The following is a 15618-nucleotide window of genomic DNA, read 5'->3' on the forward strand; positions in this document are numbered from 1 at the left end:
AGCGGGCGCAGCGGCCCACGCCCGCTCGCGAGCCTCTCGCCCCTCGCCCCTCGCCCCGGCCTCGGTGTCAGCCAATGAAGCATCTAGGGTCCTCCCGAAGGACAGCTTGACCGGAATTGTGCTGTAATTATGATCACTTACTGTGCACGTTAAACATTCAACTGTTTCCTTCCTAGATCCTTCTTCGCACCAGTCGCTTGTTTTTATAAACCTCTGTATCGTTGCAGGTTTTTTCCCTGTAATACTCTGTTACACCACAGTGAACTCTTCTCACTATAGGTCACATCAGTGAGATACTAGGGCAAGGGCAGATGTAGAAACATCCAGTATAAATAGCTTTGAGTGAAGAGTAACCATAAATTTGGAGCGTAAATAAGAATTAATCAATAAACTGCCAGGACAAGTTACTTGAGAAGAAATCATACCACTGCAAATATTGCACACCACAACCCAAATAAAAAGGAAACACAAAACGAAAATTACAGCTAAACCAAAGAAATGTCACTAAAACGATCAAACAAATGAACAATCTTGGGATGACTTTGTTTTAAAAAATTTATTCTATTAATGATTGTGGATCAGAAAACTCTATTGTCTTTTCATTCTCTTAAATAGCATCTTAGTTTGGGCTGTTATAACAAAATACTATAGATTTAGTGACTTAACAGTCAGGAACCCCAAATCAATGTGTCAACAGATTTGGTTGCCAGAGGGCTTTCTTCCTGTCTTGCAGATAACCTCTTTCATACTGTGTCCTCATTGGTGAGATGGGAATCTCTTTATGAGGGGCACTAATCCTGTTAAGACTCTTGAACTTATGGCGTAAGCCTCAATTTGGAAAGACAACAACTCCACCCGTAGCAGTTTCAACAAGAACCAATTTTTAATTTTGAACAAGAATCAATTTTTACGAAGTCCAAATTATTAGTTTTTCTTTCATGCATCATGCTTTTGGTGTCACATCTAAGAAATATGCCTAACCACAACCCAAGATCACAAAGACTTTCTGTAGAAATTTTTATACTGTTAGGTGTTTTTAGTTAGAACCACTGTCTATTTTGTGTTAATTTTCATATATGGCCGCAGGTATAGATGGACGCTTTCTTTGATGTGAAGGCCCCCAATTTTTTCTTTGCATTTCTACTTAAGTTTTATACTCAGCACATCAGTTTCTACTGGGAACAAAGTCTTCAGATTTTTAAACTGAGATTGTAATGAAAAGACAAGCTATAGAATTCAAGAAAATATTTGCAGAGCACGTGTCTCATGAAGGAATGGATCTAGATAATCTTCAAAACTCAATCATAAAGCAAACAACCTGAAAAAAATGTGCAAACATGCTGAATAGGTATTTTATCTGAAAGAGACACAGCCAATATGTACATGAAAAGGTGTTAAACATCATGAATTGTTAGGAAAATGGAAATTTAAATCACACTATCACTGTACATATGTATTAGAATGAATCTGATGAAAACAAACACAATTTGGCAACACCAAGTGCTGATGAGGATACAAGACAAATAAGAATTTTTATGTAATGTTTGAGGGAATAGAAAATGGGAAACAAATTGCTGTTTCATAAAATGTTAAGTGCCAGGGTTGTAGCTCTGGTGCTGTACACTGCCTGGCAAGTGTGAGGTCCTGATTTCAATTCCCGATACTGGAAACAAAACAAAACAAAACCACATCTTTCTCATAAAACGTTAAGTGTGTTTATCATAAAACTCATCAGTTGCATTACTAGATATTATCTGAGACAAATGAAAGCTTATGTTCATATAAAGAGCTGTAAGTAACTATTATAGTGGTTTCATTCATAATCCTCAAAAACTGCAAACATTTTTCTATAGGTGAATGAATAAATCAACTGCAATAAGTCATAAACAGAAAATTACTCAGCAGTATAAAAGAACACATTTCAAATAACCTGAACATGGACTCCAAGTGAAAGAAGTCAGACATAAAAGCCTGCATGTTGAATGATTCCATTCATATGACATTGTAGAATAGGCCAAACATTACACACAGAATACAGATCAGTGTTTGTCTGGCACAGGGTTACAGGAAAGAGTTTACTACAAAAGGACAATGGAGACTTTCTTGGGTGAGTATATGGTTCTATACATATGTTGATTATGGTGGTGATGACTGTGTTTGTAACTCATAGGGCTATATACTTCAAAGAGTGAATTTTACTATATGCGTATTAAACCTTAATATAGCTGACAGTTTAAGAAAAAAAAACCCAAATAGAAAAATGCAATGTGTATTTATAGAAAGGAAAAGTCAAGATGTGGTTCAGCAGCGAAGAGCATTAAGGCAGTGCACAACTAAACTGCTCTACTTAATATCAAAAGTTGTGATCAATGTGAATGTCTTTGAAGATTATATTTTTGGGGAAGCTAACATTAGGCTGGCACTATGGGGAGGACATGGCCAGGATCAGTCCTATTAAAGAGATTTAGTAGGATTTTATGCTGTTCCTAAAACACAGCAAAAAGTTAGAGGATAAGAAAAGGTGGAAGGTGAAGACAGATATTCAGGATAAGTCACATTTTGTTGTCAGTTTTAAGTTTTCCTTTATTTCACTGTAATTCTGTTTTACTATCACAAAGCCTGCAGCAAAGTCTAGCTACTTGTTACAGCCTGACATTAACTGCACTTTGAAGAGTTGGATGTGGGTCTTCCTTCATAAAGAACAACCAAAAAAGGAGAATCAGCTCAGAGAAGGCTTGAGGTCAAGAAAGAGATCTTTGATCTCAGTACCCTGAGTACCTAGAATAGTGCTTTATAAATGAATACTTCAGTGAAAGCTGCCCTCTTCTTTATCAGTGTAACAAAATAGTTTCAGTGTATTTACACAAACTAGAACATGATTTTTCCTGGAAACCTTATGATATATGTAAAACATGAGATATCTATATCTGTATCTGTATCTATATCTGTATTTATATATCACATAAAGCAAGGAGATTATATGGCAAAAAGACACTGAGTTAATGTTTATGAATCAGCTAAGAGAAACACAAATCAACCCACTTAGATCTTATGCTGATTGGAGAATCCACATACCACATTCCCTTCTGCAGATTCCCAACCAGTTGAACAAAATGTACCAGTAGCTATTGCAACAGTAGAGCCTGACACAGCTTTGTAGGACTGCATCTCCTTCCTAGTTCATCCACATTTCCTGCTGAAAGGTAGGGAACCCAGGCATATAAGTCTTCTGTCCAACTGCAGAACTTTTCCAAGAATGAAACCTTTTCCTCTTCTCCTCCAACCAATTCACAGAGAAATATTATACTCATCAGTCTGGAAGATGCTGGGATTCCCATCAAGCTGGCTAACTTGTCCTGCTTAATATATCCTTATTTTAACAACAATTTATTTGTTTGATGAATTTTTCCATAACACTTCTATTTGTCTATTAAGTCAGCTTTTTAACCTAAAACTTACCCGATCTCATTTCATAATTTACAGTACAGCTGAATATACCCCTAACAATTGATTACGAACAGGTCTTCCTTTATATTCCTGAAAAATACCTAATAAATTGTTGGAGAATAAGATGAAGTGGTGCCATTAACTGTTCCCTTCACCTCTAATGCCTTCTCAGGAGCGGATTTGAGAGAGAACCCACTTACAGTGGGGTCCGTTCCTTCAACCCACCCTTCCTTCAATCCACCCTGCAAAACTGGCTGAGTGGATGTGTGTGGCTCGTTTCCCATTTAAACCTCTATTTGAATTCACCTAGTTTCCATTTCCTGTTTCCTCTTGGCACTTCCTATGTTTGATATTTGAAGCTCCATGTACTTAAAACCTATTTTAAAGTTTTATTTAGTACTGTATGGTACTTGTTATAGTCAAATCACTAATTTAAATCACACTGCCACTCGGACATCCAAAGAAAATTCTCTGCCTCCCTCTCTCCCTCCCTTCTTCTCTCTTCACTCCAACACTTTTTATCACTGGTTGGGATATGTGCCTATGTAGAATTAATTTAATGTCCAACATGGTTCTATTCGGACTAATCTAAAAATTTACTCAGTCCTTTTAAATTGTGTTCAGTCTGAATGTTCATTCTGGTTGAATGTTCAGTCAGTCAGCTTTCTTCCTAGTGTGCTACTTTGCTTTTGGTATCCCCTGTGTATGAGGTTTCTGTTGTGACCCATTCCACACTGTGTGTCTTTGGGAAGACAGGGTTCTTGAATCTGTGTGGACTCAGCATGGTGCCAACAGATTAGCAAGAGATCAGAAGAATTTGCCCAAAGAAACCCTCCCTCTCACAGCCTGCCCAGACTCCCAGCCATATCATGTTGTCAGGTTGGTTCTGGTACAAACTTTTCTGGGTAATTCGTCTCAAATATGAAGGGTGAAAGGATGGAGAAGAGCAAAAGAATCTTTCTCTGCATACTTTTTCCTCACTTATCTGATGCATTTTCTTTAGCATAAAGATCACAGAGAAGAACAACTGACATTTCACCCCTTTCTTCTCTATTAACCACTATCCTTAAGGGACAGAAAGGAGATGGTCGGCCTCCATTCACTCTTCAAAATCTATAGTTCAGCTGGGTGTGGTGATACCCACCTCTAATCTCAGCACTCTGGGAGGCTGAGGTAGGAGGATCATAATTTCTAGCACATAATGCAATTTAGTGACCTAATAAGATGCTCAATCAGAATTTAAAAAGTGTAAAAATAAATCTGTGACAGGAGTGACATTACGTAGCTCAGTGTGAAGACCCTGGTTCAATCTCTAGTAACACACAAAAATATCTGTAATTATGGTCTAGCATTAGTCTTTCTTATTCTTAAAGGCGAGACATCGGGGTCTGATGTTCACGCATATTGCCTTGCTACACAAACATTTTGAGGCCAGGCGTGGTGGTGCTCACCTGTAATCCCAGCACTTGGGAGGCTGAGGCAGAAGGATCCTGTGAGTTCGAGACCAGCCTGGGCTACATAGTGCGTTCCAGGTCATTCTCAACTAACCCTGTCTAAGACCCTGTCTCAACCCCCACCCCCTGCAAACAAACAAACAAACAAACAAACAAACTTATTTTGAGTGTTAGAAATTAAGTATGACAATAATCTGTCTTGGTATTTTCTTCTATATCATATGTAAATCCTCCCTCATTAACATATTAGTTGGATATTAGCTGGTGGTAGATTGAAAATGCCATTAGCCACATTCTTCTCTACTTCCTTCATTGAGTAATGAAGTTTAACTTCCCTTCTTTTCAATCTGGACTACTCATAGTGATGTTCTTGATTAATAGAATGTTACAGTATGTGATTTTCTAGGCTAAAACTATACACAGAGTCACTAACTCAGTAATTTGCCAAGGTTCCAAAAACAACCAACCAATCAACTGAAAAAACATAAAAAAAAAACCCAGAAAAATATTCACCCAAAGGTATACTAGAGTGTGTGGCAATAATTAATATATTTCAATGGAAATTAACCCATGTCTTATAAGCTCCTAAAATAAAATCAAGGTCAATATGTGACTAATGATAGTATGAGCAGGAAAAAAACAAAACACACTGAAAGTAAAATGGTGTTAGTCAAAGCTATCTCTTCAAATCAGCATTATTTATATCAAGTGCAACATTCTTGACTTGTCAGACCAGTGAAACACATTTTGCCACTAGCCAAAGGCAGCTGAAGAAACAACTACTTGAACAAACTAAATGTTGTGACATGAAACATTTGACTTTTAAGTACTTAAAATGATCAGTGAACATCTAACTGGGCAAAAGAAATTATATCCATCACCCAAACAGGCTCATTTACCCAATCCCCTCAAACAGATAGTTATAGCAGCAAAATAAACAACTCCCCCCATTTTTTTTATCCTTTAGGGTGAGCTGTGAAAGGGATCAGCAGTTCTTAACAGCAGCAATGGACAAGGAAGAACAAAATAATGGATGAAAGAATATTGCTGGACACTTGTTTATCTTTTTCTGTATTATGCAGAACATTATAACAGGCTTATTTGGAAATTTTAGGTTGCCTTAGTTACTTTTACTGGGACAAAATACCTGACACCTGCGATTTAAAGAAGGGGAGATTTATTTTGTGCCCTAGTTTGTAGAGGTTTCAGTCCGCAGTTGGCTGGCTCCAAGGCAGGGTGACACAGCAGCAGGGCAGAGAGAGGAGAAACAGCTCATGGCATGGCTGCAGGAAGCAGAGCTCTATAAAGGAGGAGGGAAGGAGACAGACCTTTCCAGCCCTCACCTTCAGTGAATCACCTCCTTTGACCAGGCTCCACCTCCTAACATCACATTAAAAAAATAAACAATTTTTATTGGTACATTTTAGGTATACAGTACAGTTACGTTCATCATTGGTATCGTGTAACTTTACATGACATATCTTGGTTCTTACGTTTTCCCCATTCCCCTAGCTTCCCTTCCTCTCCCTTCCCTATTTATGAAGCCTTTGTTTCCTCTTCTCTTATTTTTTCTTCCCTTTTAATCTTTCCTCTGCCCCTTCCATTTACCCAATACCTTTAGACCTTTCCTTCCTATGACAAAATATCAATTATACATTTTGACCCTTATTTACACTTTTAGTTTATCATACCAGAGAGACTATATGGTATTTACACGTCTAACATCACATTTGGCTAAAACCTCATCAGTGGATTCATCCACTGATGACTATCACACCCATAATCCAATCACCTCCCCAAATCCCCACTTATGAGGCTTTGGGGGGACATCTAGATATAAACCAAAATAAAAGTATACACATCTTATGTCATAGGTGCTTCATAGATTTAAAATTCAGTCTACTTGAGGGACCTATAACTATGTAAGAAAGCTTGCTTTATTTAACTTGGTGGCAACCAAAAGACTCCATGTTATTAAGGAAGTCAGAATTTGAAGCTCCCACAGACTGGGTATCAGCTCCTCTCCTTCTATGCTCATTACATGTCCTTCTAGTGTTCCAAAGTCCACATTTGTCCTGGAATGCCTTTAAGGTAGTCTGAGAAGCCATTCTGCTGTGAGGACAGGATGCTTTGGCTGATAGTATCCTGTATCCATTTTATCAACACTGTTCAGGAAGTCATCTGGAGTCCAAGGGACACTGTAGCTGCTCATGCTTAGTTCACTGTACCCTCATCTCAACAGTGATAGGTACCACTGTTAAGAAATGGATATGACCTTTATTGGTTGTCATTGTTCTTAATTTCTGAGACATCCAGGAAGAAGAAACTGGGTTTTGAGTACCACCATCCTGCTCTGGTACTGGTAAATGGCCATGGAAAGCTAATGCCTGACATTTGGGGGAATTTGCTGTGCTGTAATTTTTATTCTTCATTGCCAGCAGAAACTGTTTCCATCAGTCTTTCCTCCTCCACCTGCTATTGTTGGAGACAAATCTGTGGCTGCTGGTTGGAGTTACTACCACCCATGAAGTCCCATGTTGGCTCTGGGAGCCAAGGGAGGTGGCTATTTTACTGGAGTACTTTGATTCTGTGGTTTATAGCTTCTCCAAGATGAGGGTCAAAGCCTTGGGGCTACATGAGTGGTCTTGTTCTTATGATTTATATAGTAAATTTCTCCATCCTGAGTTATGGCTTGTTCCCATCTATCAGGTAGAGGACCTGAGGCTGAGTTCATTAAATTCTGCTGCAGTGGTAGACTGCAGGAGGCTGTAACATTCATTTGTGGGAGCATGGCCTTCCCAGAGTCCTGCTATGTTAACTAATTGATTTGCGTTAAGAAGTATCTCTGGCAAGAAGATGTCTTGGCTATCTCCCAGCCTGCTGGCAGAGGTATGTGGTCAGGTATCTCAAAAAGAAGACAAAAAAGATGTTGAGCAGTGGACATAGCTGCTGGGCCAGAGACTACTGGAATGGGTGGTCAGTATCCCAGGAGAAACAGCTCCCAGTTTCAGGGATCCTGGAGAGGATTGATCTGGAACATGTTGTGCAATCAGGGTTCCAGCAGTGCCTGCATTTGTGCTCCAGTGGCTTGAAGGAGTAGGAGCCTCCTGGGCAGGGTCTGAAACACCTTGGGGTTCATGATGAAGTTGAAGAGCATCTCCAGGTTGGTCTCGAGTACCGCCCAAGTGCAGGACCTGGTGGCCACTGGAGGCAGGAGTGCTGTGGCACAGGCTGGGACGCTCTACGTGTATGTGTGTATGGGGGCATGCTGCATGGCTCCTGCAGGTGGGAGGGGCTCTTATCTGTTATTCATACAGCTTCTTTAGTGAAGCAACTTTTCAAGTCTTCAGCCCATTTTTAAAACTAGGTCTTCTTTCTTCTTCTTTTGGAGTTCTTTATATATTCTAGGTCTTATTTATGGTATTTTTTGCAAATATTTTGTTTCAGAGTGTAGCTTGCATTTTCTTTTTTTGCTTTTGAAGAGCAAAATAACCAGAAACACAAACAAGCTGTGTGAGCAAGGATCTCAGACCACCAAATAATTCAGGATCCACCCATTGGTCCACATCTATTGCTGTATAACCAAATAGTGGGACAGAAGAAAGCTCAAGCCTTGGTATATGAGTGGGTTATATCTTAAGCCCAGAATGAATGGTGGCCACTTTACAGCCTTCTTCAAAGGTGGCCATTAAAGGCAGTGGTGAGGAAAATTTTCTCAATGGGCACAGAACTTTAGCCATCTACTTTGGGAAGGAAAGAAGGTATCCCAAAGGTAGATTATAACATTTGACTCTACATTCAGATTTATGGGCATTGGTAAATGACCTGACACAATGGTCATGACACTGAATGGACAAAGGCAGGAGGATTGAAAGAAATCTGAGAACTATTACTCTAAGATACAAAAGAGTGACAGGATCTATAGAGAACAGGGAAGGGGACATTATCAGAACCTCTGTTTTGGGTTCTGGCCTGTGGGCCACCATAGAACAAGGCAAATTAAAGAACAGACAGGAAACAAGACTTAGAGTAGAGAAGCTGAGTCTTGGGTCCTGATCAGTGCTGTTGATGGCAGCAAAGACAAAGGCCCTCAAGTGCATACAGTATTTATTGAATACAACCATGGGAAGGAATAGGGAGCAAGGTATGCTTTGAAGGCATCTAGTGAAATACTGTGGAACAACTGGCATGATGGCGCCAGGCAGAGCTGTAAGGAAGTAAGGACTGCTTATCTTGCTCAGATAGAACAAACTGTCACTGGGACTGGGTGCAATTAGCAAGCAACCTATTGGGTCAGCGAGAAGCCATAATTCAGGAGAAAGGATTTTAATTAAGATCATGCAGACCTCAGCTGCAGGTAACCTAGCAGAGCCCTACCACTTCACAACCCAGGGCCTAGGTTTCCATGGCAGCCATTGGGGGAGGAGATTTTTCTGCTCCTTTCTCTTTAGTTTATTTATACTTTGAATTTCTCATATAAGAGAAGCCATGTAATATTTAAGCTTCCATGTCTGATTTATTTCACTTAACATTATGTGCTCAAGGTACATCCATTTTCTTACAAATGACTTGAATTTATCCCTCTTAATTGCAAAGCAGTACTCCATTGTGCATAAATGTCACATTTTCTTCATTCATATGTTGGTGGACATATTAGGCCTCTTCAAGATTTATGTACTATCATTTGTACTGCTATAAACATGGGTATACATTATCATTGTAATATGATGTCTTCAACACTTTTGGGATGATACATAGGAGACTAACTGGGTCAAATGGAATCTCTATTTTTAGTTTTTTGAGAAATCTTTATACTTATTTTTATAATGGTTATACTAGTTCACATTCCCACCAAAAATGTAGAAGGGCTCCTTTTCCCCTGCAACCTCATCAGAATTTGTTTTTATTTGATTTATTGATGATAGTCATTCTTAGTATAGGCAGATGGAATGTCAGTGTTGTTTTAATTTGCTTTTGTCTGATGGCCAGATAAGGTGAATATCTTTTCATGCATTTATAGGCCATTTGTACTTCTTCCAAGAAGTGTCTGTTCATTTCAGTTGCCCATTTTTTTATTAGGTCCATTGTTTTGGGGGATCTAATTTTGATGAGTTCTTCATATATTCTAGATGTTAGTCCTCTGAGGCATAATAGGCAAAACTTTTTTCCCTTTCTGTAGGTTCTCTATTTACTCTGTTGGCTATTTCTTTTGCAGAAGACTTTTAATTTGATATCATCTCATTTGTTAATTATTTATGTTATTTCTTGTGTAACTGGAGTTCTGTTCAGAAAGTTCTTGCCTATCTCTATGTCTTAAAGAGATTTACCTATTTTATTTTGCAGCAGATTGTGTTTCTTTTAATATTTAGATCTTTGATTAATTTTAATCTTAATTTAGTTCATGTGAGAGATATTGGTCTAGCGTCTGCATGTGGATAGCCAGTTTTCCCAGCACCATTTGCTAAAGAGGCTATTTTTCCTCCAGGGTTGTTTCTGGCTCCTTTGTCAAACAGATCAGATAACTGAATGTGCCTGGAGTTGTTTTTGCATCTCCTGTTCTGTTCTGTTGATCCATGTGTCTGTTTCTGTGCTAATATCCTCCTGTTTTTATTACTGGAGACCTCTACAGTAGGTTCCAGTCTCCTGTCAAGTGTACTACATAGGGTTCAAGAAAGATTCAAAGACAGAATTAAAGAGACAGAAATGAGGAGAGAGGATGGCCAGTGCTGAGCAACCAGCAAAGGCCCTGATCAGTCCAAGCCAATGATTTTTTATTGGTAATCAAATTAGGGTAAAGCATAATTATGTGCAAGGACAGGCAGTTGTGCATTTGCTATGGATACTACTGCAGGAAGGCTCATAAGGGAAAAGACAAAGCATTCTTCAATTAGGAACAGAAAAGACACAATATAGGGTTATAATTAGAACTTTGTCCTTCTAGTTAAGAAGGTTTTAGTCCTGGGAATGGAATTTGGGTGCAAGTTTCTCTGATCTGGAGGCATGTAAGCTTCAGCTGGTCTTGTTTCTCAAAACAAGCCAAATGTGGGCTTAACTCTTTATAGCCTTCATTGCTTACAGCTGGCTTTGGGCTTTGGGCATAATCAACAAGGAGTCCCCCAAAACTGTAGCTTTGTAGCATAACTTGAAATTCAGGTTTGTGATGTTTCCTGCTTTTCTTTTGTTGCTTAGGATTGCTTTTGCTATTCTGGGACTCTTATGGTTCCATATCAGTTTGAGGACTACAGTGAAGATTTTTGCTTGTTCTGTGAGGAATACTGTTGCTATTTTTAATAGGATTGTGATAAATCTATATATCAGTTTTGAAAGTATGGCCATTTTGACTATTGGTTTTGCCTATCCAGAAATAGAGAATATGTTTCCATTTTTTTGGGGGGGTAGTACTGGAGATTGAACTTGCCAGGCAGGGACAGTGTCACTGAGCTGCATTCTTGGCCCTCCATTTTTTGATATCTTCTTCAATTTCCTTTTTTCAGAGTACTATAGCTTTCATTGTGGAGATCTTTCACTTCCTTGGTTGTGAACACAACCCTATGCATTTAATTTCTCTTGATGCTTATAAATGATATATTTTTCCTAATTTCTTTTTTGGTGAGTTCATTATTGGTGTGCAAGAACATTATTGATTTTTTTTTGTGTGTTTTTTTATACAATGACATTGTTAAATATCATTATTAATTCTAGAAGGTTTTTTGGTGGAATTTCTTGGGTCTTCTATATAAAGAAAGAATCACGTCATCATGTTATGAGTATTATACTGAACAGATGTACTGATTGTGAACATATTCATCTTTTTCTGGAGTTTTAGAGGAAAAGCTTCCAGCTTTTGCCCATTTAATATGATGTTGGCAGTAGATTTGTTATAAGTGGCTTTATCAGATTGAGATATGGTCCCTCTATACTTATTTTTTTTCAGGTTTTTATTATCATGAGTGGATATTGTATTTTGTCCTTGCTTCTGTTTATGTGGGGTATTACATTATGGAATGAATTCTACATAATCATGTTCTATGACCTTTTTGCTTTTTGATTTTTCAGTTGAATCCTTCCTTATCTAGTTTTGGAATCAGGGTACTACTAGCTTCTAGGAATGACTTGGAAGTGCATCTTCCCTTTTGATTTCATTAAAGAGTTGAGGGGTGTGGCATTTGATCTTCTCTGAAGTTCTGGTGGAATTCAGCAGTGAATCCATTAAGTTCTGGGCTTTTCTTTGTTATAGTTTTTTGTTTTTAATTATTGCTACAGTGTTATTGCCTGCTATTGGATTATGTTTTTTGTTTTTTGTTTGTTTGTTTTTTTAGTATCTTCTTGGTTTTGTTAGTTCACATTTCTAGGAATCTATCAATTTCTTCTGCATTCTCTAATTTATTGGAGTCCAGGTTTTCAAAGTAGTTACTAATAATCTGGATTTATGTGGAGTCTGTAGTGATTTCTCCTTTTTCACTTCTTTTTTCCTTTTTGGGCAATATTGGTTAATGGTTTGTATATTTTGTTTATACTTTGGATCATTGTTAGTATTTTTTTTTTCAGTCTCAAATTCATTAATTTCTGCTCTGATTCTTATACTTTCCTTCCTTGTACTACGATTGGATTTGGATTGTTCTTGATTTAATAGAACCTTGAGATGCATCATTAGGTCATTTATTTGGGCCTTCACTGTTTTTCTGTTTAGGCATTCAAACTATAAACTTCTCTCTTCAGATTGCTTTCACTGTGCTCCATAAGTTCTGGTATGTTGTATTGGCATTATTGTTTGATTTTTGGAATTGTCTAATTTCTTGATTTTTTTCTAATCATTTATTATTCAAGTGAGTATTGTTTAATTTTCATGCATTTGTATAATTTTTGTGGGTTTTTTGACAATGATTTCTGGTTTAATTGCTTTATGACCTGATAATATGCATGGGATAATTTTTATTCTTTAGCCTTTACTTAAGTATGTTATGGACTGGCATGTGGTCTGTTTGGAGAAAGTTGCATATGCTGCTGAGAAGAATGTATATTCCATTGTTGAGTAGAACACTCTGTAGATTATTTTTGGTGGGGGGTATTGGGGATAAACTCAAGATCCTTGCACTCGTGCGGCAGGAGTGGAACCACTGAGCCACACCCCAGCCCTGTAGATTATCTATTAAATGCTTTTGTTCAAAGGTGTGGTTCAACTCTGATATTTCTTTGTTGATTTTTTTGTGTAGTTGATCTATTTGTAATAGTACGGTATTGAGGTCCCCACCATAATTGTATTGATATTTATCTGATCTATTTTTCATTAAGCTGTATGCACTGGTACTCAGTGCACATATATTTACAACTGTTCTTTCTTCTTATTGCATTGTTCCTTTAACCAGTAACTACATCCATTAATTTGGAAATGAAGATGCACTGTAATTGGCCTAGTACCCAATTGTCTGGAAGTGTATTGCATTATTGTTGCTAACAAAGACAAACCAGACTTTGGTATACAGTCAAAACTACTTATTAGGAACAACTATGCCACCCAGACAATAGCAACAAGCTTAGCAACAGTAACAGAGTATAGAAAAAATTGGATATTGACATTTCATAAAAAATAATAAAAGCTCCCACCCTCAACAATAGAAAAGATATCTATAATTATGAAATAGATACAAAACATAATATGATACAATACCTGTTATTTATCTCTATAAATATATATCGAAGACTAAATTTAAACTAACAAGCAATAGCCCTATTGAACACCAGTGTTCATTCCATTTTTCTCTTTCCATCTGTGTACGTCTCTCCTTCAAGAGAAATAAATTTTCTTATTTGCTTTATTCCTTTTACAACATGTATTTTGAGAGACTGTGGAATATATTTTGTCAATTTTCCAATAACTAGAATAACTAGAAGTAAAGTTATCTTGCCAAAAGGATCACTTCCCCTTTTTAATTCCTGCAAAAGACTGCATAAACTTGGAGTGCCACTGGTTCTGCTTCAAGAGGGATGTTCTGAATATTTGGAAGGGAAACTGCCAGACTATTAGGGGCCCAGCATGTGTCCCTATGTATTTAAAATCTGACTCATGGAAAGCAATAATAACAATTACAGTTTGCATTGGCAGTACATCTTAAGGTACTTTTACATACTGTACTTACCTTACTTGTTCCTGACTGACTCTGTTGTGTGGTCAGCTGTTGTTCATTAACCCCATTATAGCCGGATTAATGATGGCCTTCTGAATGATATCCAGGTCCTATTCCCTGGAACCTTTGACTATTATTTTCTTTTCTTTTCTTTTTTTTTTTGTTTTTTTGAGACAGGGTCTCACTGTGTAGTTGAGACTGACCTGGAACTCACTATGTGAGTTCAGACTGGTCTCAAACTCACAGTGATCCTCCTGCCTCAGCCTCTCAAGTGCTGGAATTACAGGTGTGTGCCATGACACCTGGCTTTTTTTTTTTTGTACTGGGGATCAAACTTGGGTTCTTGCGCTTGCAAGGCAGGCAGCAGAACCACCGAGCCAAATCCCCAGCCCCTGTGACTATTATTTTCTATGGCAAGAAAGGATTTTACAGATGTGACTGGCTTAAGGATATTCAGGCGGGGACACCATACTAGATTCTAGTGACTCTAAATGGAACCCCATGCATCCCTATCAGAGGGCAACAGGAGATTTGAATCAGACAGAAAAGAAAGAGAAATGCAGCCATGGATGTAGAGATAGAGTGAAGCAATCACCAGAAAAGGAAAGCCAGCAGCCACCAGGAGCAGGGAAAGGCAAGGGACAGATCTCTCCTAAAGCTTCCAGAGGTAGCATTGCTTTGCCCACACCCTGAATTGGACCCAGTGATAACAAGTTTGGACTTGTGCCACTCCAGAGAATAAATTTCTATTTTTAAAGTCACCATGTTTGCAGCAGTTTGTTATTCAATTTTTATAAATGGGGAACCTGAAACTCAAGAAGAGAATACTTTGAGAGCACAGAGCTAATGTGTAGTAGAGCTTGAATTTAAATACAGATCTATGGACATTAAATCCAATACTCATCCATGGAGGCGGCTGCTTCTGTCTCACTGACCGCTCCTTTTCACTGGGACAGAGAGGAGAAAGACCAAGAGAGTGCTCATTAGAAGTGCTAGGGGAGGGCTGGGGATTTAGCTCAGTGGTTCCACTGTCTGCCTCACAAGCAATAAGGGCCCGAGTTTGATCCCTGGTAACCTCCCAAATCCTAAAAAACAAAAACAAACAAACAAAAAAACCCAGAAGAGCTAGGGAAACTTAGGTCCTACCACAGACAATTAAAATTATGCTTTTTGGCCATGAGGGCTAAGAAAATTATTCCCAGGTGATTCTATATTTCTTTTCTTTTTATTGAGGTTATTGGTACAATCTAGGTATACAGTACAATTACATTCATCATTGGGAGATCCCTGGTAATCCCAAATCCTAAAAAACAAAAACAAACAAACAAAAAAACCCAGAAGAGCTAGGGAAACTTAGGTCCTACCACAGACAATTAAAATTATGCTTTTTGGCCATGAGGGCTAAGAAAATTATTCCCAGGTGAGACTATATTTCTTTTCTTTTTATTGAGGTTATTGGTACAATCTAGGTATACAGTACAATTACATTCATCATTGGGATTCTGTACCTTTACATAATAGGTCTTGATTCTCATTTTTCCCCTTGTCCCTGCCCTCCCTTCACCCCCTCCTCCCCTCCCCATTTACAAACA

The 15618-nt window shown here is 38.1% G+C and overlaps 1 pseudogene; it reads right to left on the bottom strand.

The window, feature by feature from the left end:
* Positions 1-6819: 6819 nt before the first annotated feature.
* The window catches only part of LOC104871255, an 11789-nt pseudogene continuing 2990 nt past the window's right edge, over positions 6820-15618 (bottom strand).

The sequence above is a fragment of the Fukomys damarensis genome, unplaced genomic scaffold (genome assembly GCF_012274545.1).
Source record: "Fukomys damarensis isolate Sample0158 unplaced genomic scaffold, DMR_v1.0_HiC HiC_scaffold_38, whole genome shotgun sequence".
NCBI lineage: Eukaryota > Metazoa > Chordata > Mammalia > Rodentia > Bathyergidae > Fukomys > Fukomys damarensis.